Consider the following 7,894-nt stretch of genomic DNA (forward strand, 5'->3'; position numbering starts at 1 on the left):
TACATGCCCTGCCCATCTCAAACGTCTGGATTTCAAGTTCCTAATTATGTCAGGTGAAGAATACAATGCGTGCAGTTCTGTGTTGTGTAACTTTCTCCATTCTCCTGTAACTTCATCCCGCTTAGCCCCAAATATTTTCCTAAGCACCTTATTCTCAAACACCCTTAACCTATGTTCCTCTCTCAGAGTGAGAGTCCAAGTTTCACAGCCATATAGAAGAACCGGTAATATAACTGTTTTATAAATTCTAACTTTCAGATTTTTGGACAGCAGACTGGATGATAAGAGCTTCTCAACCGAATAATAACACGCATTTCCCATATTTATTCTGCGTTTAATTTCCTCCCGAGTGTCATTTATATTTGTTACTGTTGCTCCAAGATATTTGAATTTTTCCACCTCTTCGAAGGATAAATCTCCAATATTTATATTTCCATTTCGTACAATACTCCCGTCACGAGACATAATCATATACTTTGTCTTTTCGGGATTTACTTCCAAACCGATCGCTTTACTTGCTTCAAGTAAAATTTCCGTGTTTTCCCTAACCGTTTGTGTATTTTCTCCTAACATATTCACGTCATCTGCATAGACAAGAAGCTGATGTAGCCCGTTCAATTCCAAACCCTGCCTGTTATCCTGAACTTTCCTAATGGCATATTCTAAAGCGAAGTTAAAAAGTAAGGTGATAGTGCATCTCCCTGCTTTAGCCCGCAGTGAATTGGAAAAGCATCAGATAGAAACTGACCTATACGGATCCCAAATCTCATATGCCTGGGTTAAATCCCAAATCTCTACGCAGTGCATATGAAGAGAAGGCATATGTCATTGTTGATAGTGATTCGTCCGTCGGATGGGGACGTTAAGCCTGGCGGCCCTCTTGGTACTATTCGACAGGAGTAGGCTACGTGCCGGCACCGGGTTTCTCCCTTCATCTTCATCTTCATCATCTTCATCATCATCATCATCATCATCATCATCACTCATTCCCGACACTACACTTACAAGAACACTTACATATTCACTCACCCTAGTACACGATATAAACTTTTCACAGATGCACATCATGTACAGCGTGACCCGCCGAAGTGGTGTACAACTAGAACATGGGTCACAGTTCTGCCATCTATCCGCAGCATGCGGAACCCCAATCACGCAAGTGAAGTGGGTGGGCATTGGATACACACACATATAGTCATTCAAACTGAAATAATATGAAAATATCCATTTCTTACATAAAGGTTTCTGTCACCGTCAATGGTTTCTTTCTAATGTAAAACACTGGCCCAACGAGGGGTTGAAATAAATGCCTATTTCCTGGAATTAGTTTGCTATGCTTATATTTATGTACCATCATAAAGTCCCCTAACAGATATTTTAATGTACTATTTGCTTTGGTGTTTTCAGTTTGTTTTCTCTGTATGTAATAACTTGCACAACGAAAGGTTGAAGTGTCCTAACAGAAAAATGTTTCGATACTTCAATATACATAAATGTAAGCATGAAGTTTACATTTGGGGTTCCTCTTTGCTTATATTTCTGTCCGTAACTTATCTTTCTGTAAGTTCGCAAACTTAAAGATATGTAACACATTTCTGTTAAAATTAATAAATTTTAAATATAACTTAATCTAACGTACACAGACAATCGTGCTTATGTGTAAAATGCTCACCTCTACGGCCGTGGAGGAGCAGATCCAGAACATGATACATAGTGAGGCAGCATCTATCAGAAACGTGAAATACACAGCCGCGTTCATTTGACCAATGGAGGTGCAGCGCTCGTACTGCAGAACACGTCGAGCCTCGTAGTACGAAGACATCATCAGGTGTGCAAACTTGTACATAATAGACCACACCAACTGATAACATAGTGTTGACATTACCTGATCACAGACATTGCACAGACTGCCGTGGTACGCCTTCAGACAAAATAACAACTCGAAATTCGAACGTGCGTTTGTGTTATTAATGACAGTGGAATAATCTGACAAAACGATAGATACTCTACGAAACCTCTCTTTTAACAAATAAACCAAGTTTATAAACAGCAAGTCCATTTGATAAATAGCTGTTGTTAAGAAATAATCTGTAAACAAAGATAAACAGGTGAAGAAATTGAGTGGTATGAAAGTCAAATAAAAAATCACAAGGAATGAAGACAGTAAAAGTAAAATAAAAACTTGAACAGTTACAGATATGCGAGTTTTTCTATACAGCACACTCATATCAATTTCCTCAATTTCCATGTTATCAAGTTTTGCCAAATTATTGATTACTTCAAAAATCTTGTCAGAAGTCAGTAAAGTAAATGAGGAGGACACTAATGACGTCAGTGTACCGAAAGCGTACATGCAATTTTGAATCAAATGAACAAAAATATTCTGGTTTTCTATCAGCTGTTCACGAGTTAGAAAACACTTCGCCGTTAGTAGTGTCATCTGGAAAACGAAACTGCGGAACTTGAACATCTTAGATGTCGCTAGTCGACGACCACCAATGCCTCCTACAATTCTGAACGGTAAGAAACCATGAAACTTGGCAACATAGATAAGAGGTGTAACTGCAGTGTAGAAGTCCATTTCTTTTGCTATCCTTCTATGCATAATGACAAAAATAGTAAGTTACGTATAAATAAACTAGAAGAATCGCTCTCTAATTTTTATAAAGTTTATGAGATGTGGGTAAAACGTTTGAAGCTTTTTTCGAGAGAAAAATTCTTGAACCTTACTAAACGCAGGAAATGTACAAAGTGATCTGCTATAGACGGTAAAATTGATGTAAAAATGTCAAATGTGTTTTAGTGGAATGCTTACAAATTACATACCGCGAGACTAGACAGGCCTATATTTTAAGTATGACAGATGTACCTTAATTGAAGTATCGTAAATTATTCATCGCAGTAAGCGATAGGGGAAATTTATTTAAATAGACAACTGTAAATGAAACAATGAATATACTGCTAACAGGCAGTTATATGGAAATGATTGACGTTAATGGTGAAGATCACGTAGAGAACTTATGGCGTAAATAAATGGAATGAATGGAATGACTCTGCGAGTAATTTCTTGTTCGTATTTTCTTTAAAAGAATGCAAGTAAATTATTATGATGAGCATGAATCCAGCGTATTCCCCCAATAATAATATTCGGCTGTTTTGTCCCTCTATGTGTAATATCTGCCTAGAATAACTAGATGAATTTTTGTAGGTACATCGCAATGAAAGATATTTGTTGTGTTTGTCGACCAAACTATTCGTGGGCACATGACAGTATCTTCAAGATTATCAATTTAATACATTTATTTATGGAAATGAATTAAAGCTTTCCATTATGAGCAGTTTGATGTGATATGATAACTCTGCTTAGGCCGTTCAAATACCTTTTCTGTGCATTACACTCCGCAATTAGAATGTTTCAAATCTGTTTCTGGTAAACCTCAGTTAATTCTTAGTTACTTAACTCATCTTATAAATTTAACTGCAGTGATATCTTTCATAAGTTTCGGGAATGTTAAATGCAGATTTATCAGCGCTTGTAACTAACAGTTAAAGTAACTTCATGTTTAGTATCTCTTGTCGTTTATAGATGTCTCCACTAGTACTTTGTTAACGACTTTTAGTTATTTGTAGTTACTTTTGTATGCAGAAGTTTTCAGTAGTAATATGACTGATGGGTACATTGTGAGCTCTGTACTAATGGTTGCGAGGCTTTTTAACTAAAGAACCGTGTGATAAAAGATAACGTACATGTATACTTTCACCTCAATCGTAATATGATTAAAATAACAATAATTGTTGATGTCTGGCGTGATCATCGAGAAAATAATACTACTGGAGAGGGTTAGATGAACTTCCGCTATAAAACTGCAACTATAGTCAGCTGTGGTGGCTCTGGGAGCCATATTCATAGGCATTTAAAAATACTTTATATTCGTCCATAGGAATGCTTTCATTTAAATGTTGAAATGGACATTTCGGGGCCCGATATATCATTAGATTTGGTAAAGAACACAAGAATAAAATATTCTTTGACTGATGAGATAGAATCTGAAGTTGATGAGGAAAATAAACTTGAGATATTCGAAATTGTTTTTACAAACATACAATTAGGCCTACCCTAATATATAATAGAAAGTAGAACATTTACCGATGGTTACGTAAACAAAACGTTATTTTTTTTAACTATACGGATAATTTAGTAAATTAATTTATTTTAGTCTACATTATTATTTAATATCAGTTACGGTATTACAGTAATGAGTAGCGCCCTGTGTCGGTATTTGTTCGAATCAGTACTAACAGCCAGGTAACTACAGACCGAGGCACAATTACCAGTTGAAGCACAGATGACTGTAACGATGACGATAACTATTGTTTCGAAAACTCATTTCAAACATATCAGCATGTTAAATCGTAGATAACTATGTATGTGCAGGAACCGCCTGTGCACCGCAAATTCTACTTTGACCTAACGGTATTCGAAACCGGGTTATCCGCGTGGAAAGTCCGACGTTCTAGCCATTCGGATAGCGATGAACCATATACTTTTTATGTAGTACGAATATATGATTTTGCTGTCGACTTAAACAGTTTAAACCAGTTGTTAATAACCAACTATGCCGTTAAGTATTGTCGAGAAATTTATTATTAAGAAATAGTATTTTGCGGTGATGAATGAGACGATTCTCCACGATTTATGTGACATTTGCTTATATTTGAAAAAAAAATCGAATTCAACTGGAACAGGTAATAACTCCAAGCGAAAATGAAGTCAATATGAGCTTAGAATTCCTAGTTCTCTCGATAGTTAAAGTCTATGCCTGTTTTCTCGCTTAAAACTTAATTAAGGTGATTGGTTTTTAGAAACCAAATGCAATTTTGATATCCAAGACTGGATAATTTCTGATGAAGACATTTTTATCAATATTCTAAGAAATTTTTCAGTATTTTAATTATTTCTTTATTTAATGAGTATGTTCTCGAACTGCTAAATTTAAGCACAGTCTTCGACTTATTAATAAGTTTTATCACAATACTATAACTTAATTAAAAAATCATTTCAAAGCTTAAAGTATTATAAGTATGTTAGGCCTATTGTTATTTTACGTAAAACATAATCACCCCTGTGTCGGGCAAACAGTGTGTTTCATATGCCCCTTTTTTCCATTTCTACATTTAACCATATTATTGATTATAAATTATTTGAAATCATTCAGGTCTTAATATATGTCATTTATTAATTAAGTTACAGTACTTATTTCCTTTCCAAAGCTGCTCTCTTAATTTTGATTTCTTTTCCGAGATTTACTATTAGGTGTATTATATTTTAAATAGATGAGGCTCACAGACATTCAAGTCCTATTTTAAAGGAAGAAGGCATTCAGCACTAGTGTATATTGAAGTGTGTACGGTCTCAAGCGCGCGGAGAGGCAGATTGTTCTGCGCTCGGGTTACCTTTCTTCCCCTAATACAACGCACCGAAAGAGGGGTAGCGGTGTAAAGATTGTCCATGCATAGGTTAAGTAGACCAGCGATGTACAGAAAAAGAAGGAATTCATGCGCGTATAACCGAAATGATATTGAGTTAGAAGGTTAAGTTTGTGTTTTCATTTACAATCATAATTTTTTTTCTGAGTTTGTGTTCAACGTGATATTCAGTTATGGTGCGAGTAATTATACAAAGAGCAGACCTCATAATAATTAATGTAATACAAATTTAAGTCGCTGACATTAAAGGCAAAACATAATTTTGGGTTGTAGATTTCCGGGCATTCGACGAGTCGTCATTGGTTAACCCATAAACACCGGCCGCGGAAGCCTAAGTCAGCACTTAAAACATAACTTTGTTAAAGAGCAACTACGTATATTCCAAGCTAATAAATATTGTACAAAAATAAGTTACACAATTACATCGTCGTTTCTCATTACTGGACTGTGCAAACGTGCGTTTTTACTAGGAAACAAGAGGCTGCATATGCGCTTACTGTTTTGGTTTGTTTTGTTCAACTGCTATTTTCTGTGATTGGTTGGTAGCGTTGTCGTTTGCGTGCATCATTATGACTATTTTTTTAATTTTACGGTGAAGTTATATTTCTGTTAATTTTTTAGTTTGAAATTTATTAATAGCGACGTAGAAAAATACAGAAGTACAGTAGAGCGTCTCGGTTAGGCACAGTGAAAACGTAAACAAAGTGCAGGTAACGTGTAGGGGAGGACGAGCCGTACGATAAACATGAGGGATGCACAAGGTTTTAGTTACAACATTTATGACGGAGCATTAAGTGAAATTATATTTTCCAAAAATACACAAATTGCATAACGTTATCATATACACATTTTAACAAACAAGCAATTGTAACGTTCAAATAATTCAATATAATAAATCAAATTTTGCTACTTACATGATGTTGCTTTCAAGCAGCATTTTTACTGTCATGAATTACATTTTCTGTAAGACTAACATAATATCATCGTCTTATGGCCGAATTAACAAAACTACAGTTTATTGTACAAATCAAGCTTTCAGGTATAACTCCCTGCAACGTTGATTTGAATAATTTCGAGGGAAAAATTGTTCCGGGGCCGGGTATCGAACCCGGGGCCTTTGGTTAAATGTACCAATGCTCTACCAACTGAGCTACCCGGGAACTCTACCAGACACCGATCCAACTTTTCTCTCTATATCCACAGACCTCAAAGTGGGCTGACAACCGCCAAGCAACCAACATTGAGTGCACACTAACTCTGTGTGACTTAAATTGTGGTTTTCTGTTAACGAACAGTGACGTGTATTATGCAAATCAAGCTTTCAAGCTTTACCCTCGAAATTATTCAAATCAACTTTACAGGGAGTTATACCTGAAAGCTTGATTTGTATAATACACGTCACTGTTCGTTAACAGAAAACCACAATTTAAGTCACACAGAGTTAGTGTGCACTCACTGTTGGTTGCTTGATGGTTGTCAGCCCACTTTGAGGTCTGTGGATATAGAGGGAAAAGTTGGAACGGTGTCTGGCAGAGTTCCCGGCTAGCTCAGTTGGTAGAGCTTTGGTACGTTTAACCATAGGTCCCGGGTTCGATACCCGGCTCTGGAACAATTTTTCCCTCGAAATTATACAGTATATTGGTCTGAACTGTATCTGAATAAATTGAACTTTGAGAAAGGATAATTATGTTTAGGAAATAACGTTGTCACTTCAGACCAATATACTGTAGTTTTGTTAGTTCGGCCACAGAAGACGGTGATATGATGTTAGTCATACAGAAAATGCAATTCATGACCGTAAAAATGCTGCTTGAAAGCAACATCATATAAGTTTTTTGGGTTGTTTTACGACGCTGTATCAACAACTCAGGTTATTTAGCGTCTGAATGAAATGAAGGTGAAAATCCCCGTGAAATGAGTCCAGGGTCCAGCACCGAAAGTTACCCAGAATTTGCTCATGTTGGGTTGAGGGAAAACCCCAGATGAACCTCAACTAGGTAACTTCGAACCTGGGCCACCTGGTTTCGCGGCCAGACGCGCTGACCGTTACTCCACAGGTGTGGACAACATCATATAAGTAGCAAAATTTGATTTGTTATATCGAATTATTTCAACGTTACAATTTTATTGCTTGTTTGTTAAAATGTGTATACGATAACGTTATGCAATTTGTATTCTTTTGTTTTGTGTGGTTTTGGAAAATGTAATTTAAATTAATGCTCCGTCATAAAATAATGTTGCAACTAAAACCTTGTGCATCCTTCGTGTTTATCGTACGGCTCGTCCATCCCCTACACGTTATCTGCACTTTGTTTACGTTTTCACTGTGCCTAAACGAGACGCTCTACTGTAGTTTCTTTGGGTCTAACTGGCTCATTATATGGGAAACGATCATGTTTACAATTCT

General features: G+C 36.3%; 1 non-coding gene across 1 annotated transcript; it reads right to left on the reverse strand.

Moving 5' to 3' along the window:
- Positions 1-6,574: 6,574 nt before the first annotated feature.
- TRNAN-AUU (transfer RNA asparagine (anticodon AUU)) lies at positions 6,575-6,647 on the reverse strand. The gene has a single exon. It is a non-coding gene; the product is annotated as a tRNA-Asn (tRNA).
- Between the last annotated feature and the right edge of the window lie 1,247 nt (positions 6,648-7,894).

Source organism: Periplaneta americana, chromosome 3 (assembly GCF_040183065.1).
Source record: "Periplaneta americana isolate PAMFEO1 chromosome 3, P.americana_PAMFEO1_priV1, whole genome shotgun sequence".
NCBI classification, from domain to species: Eukaryota; Metazoa; Arthropoda; class Insecta; order Blattodea; family Blattidae; genus Periplaneta; species Periplaneta americana.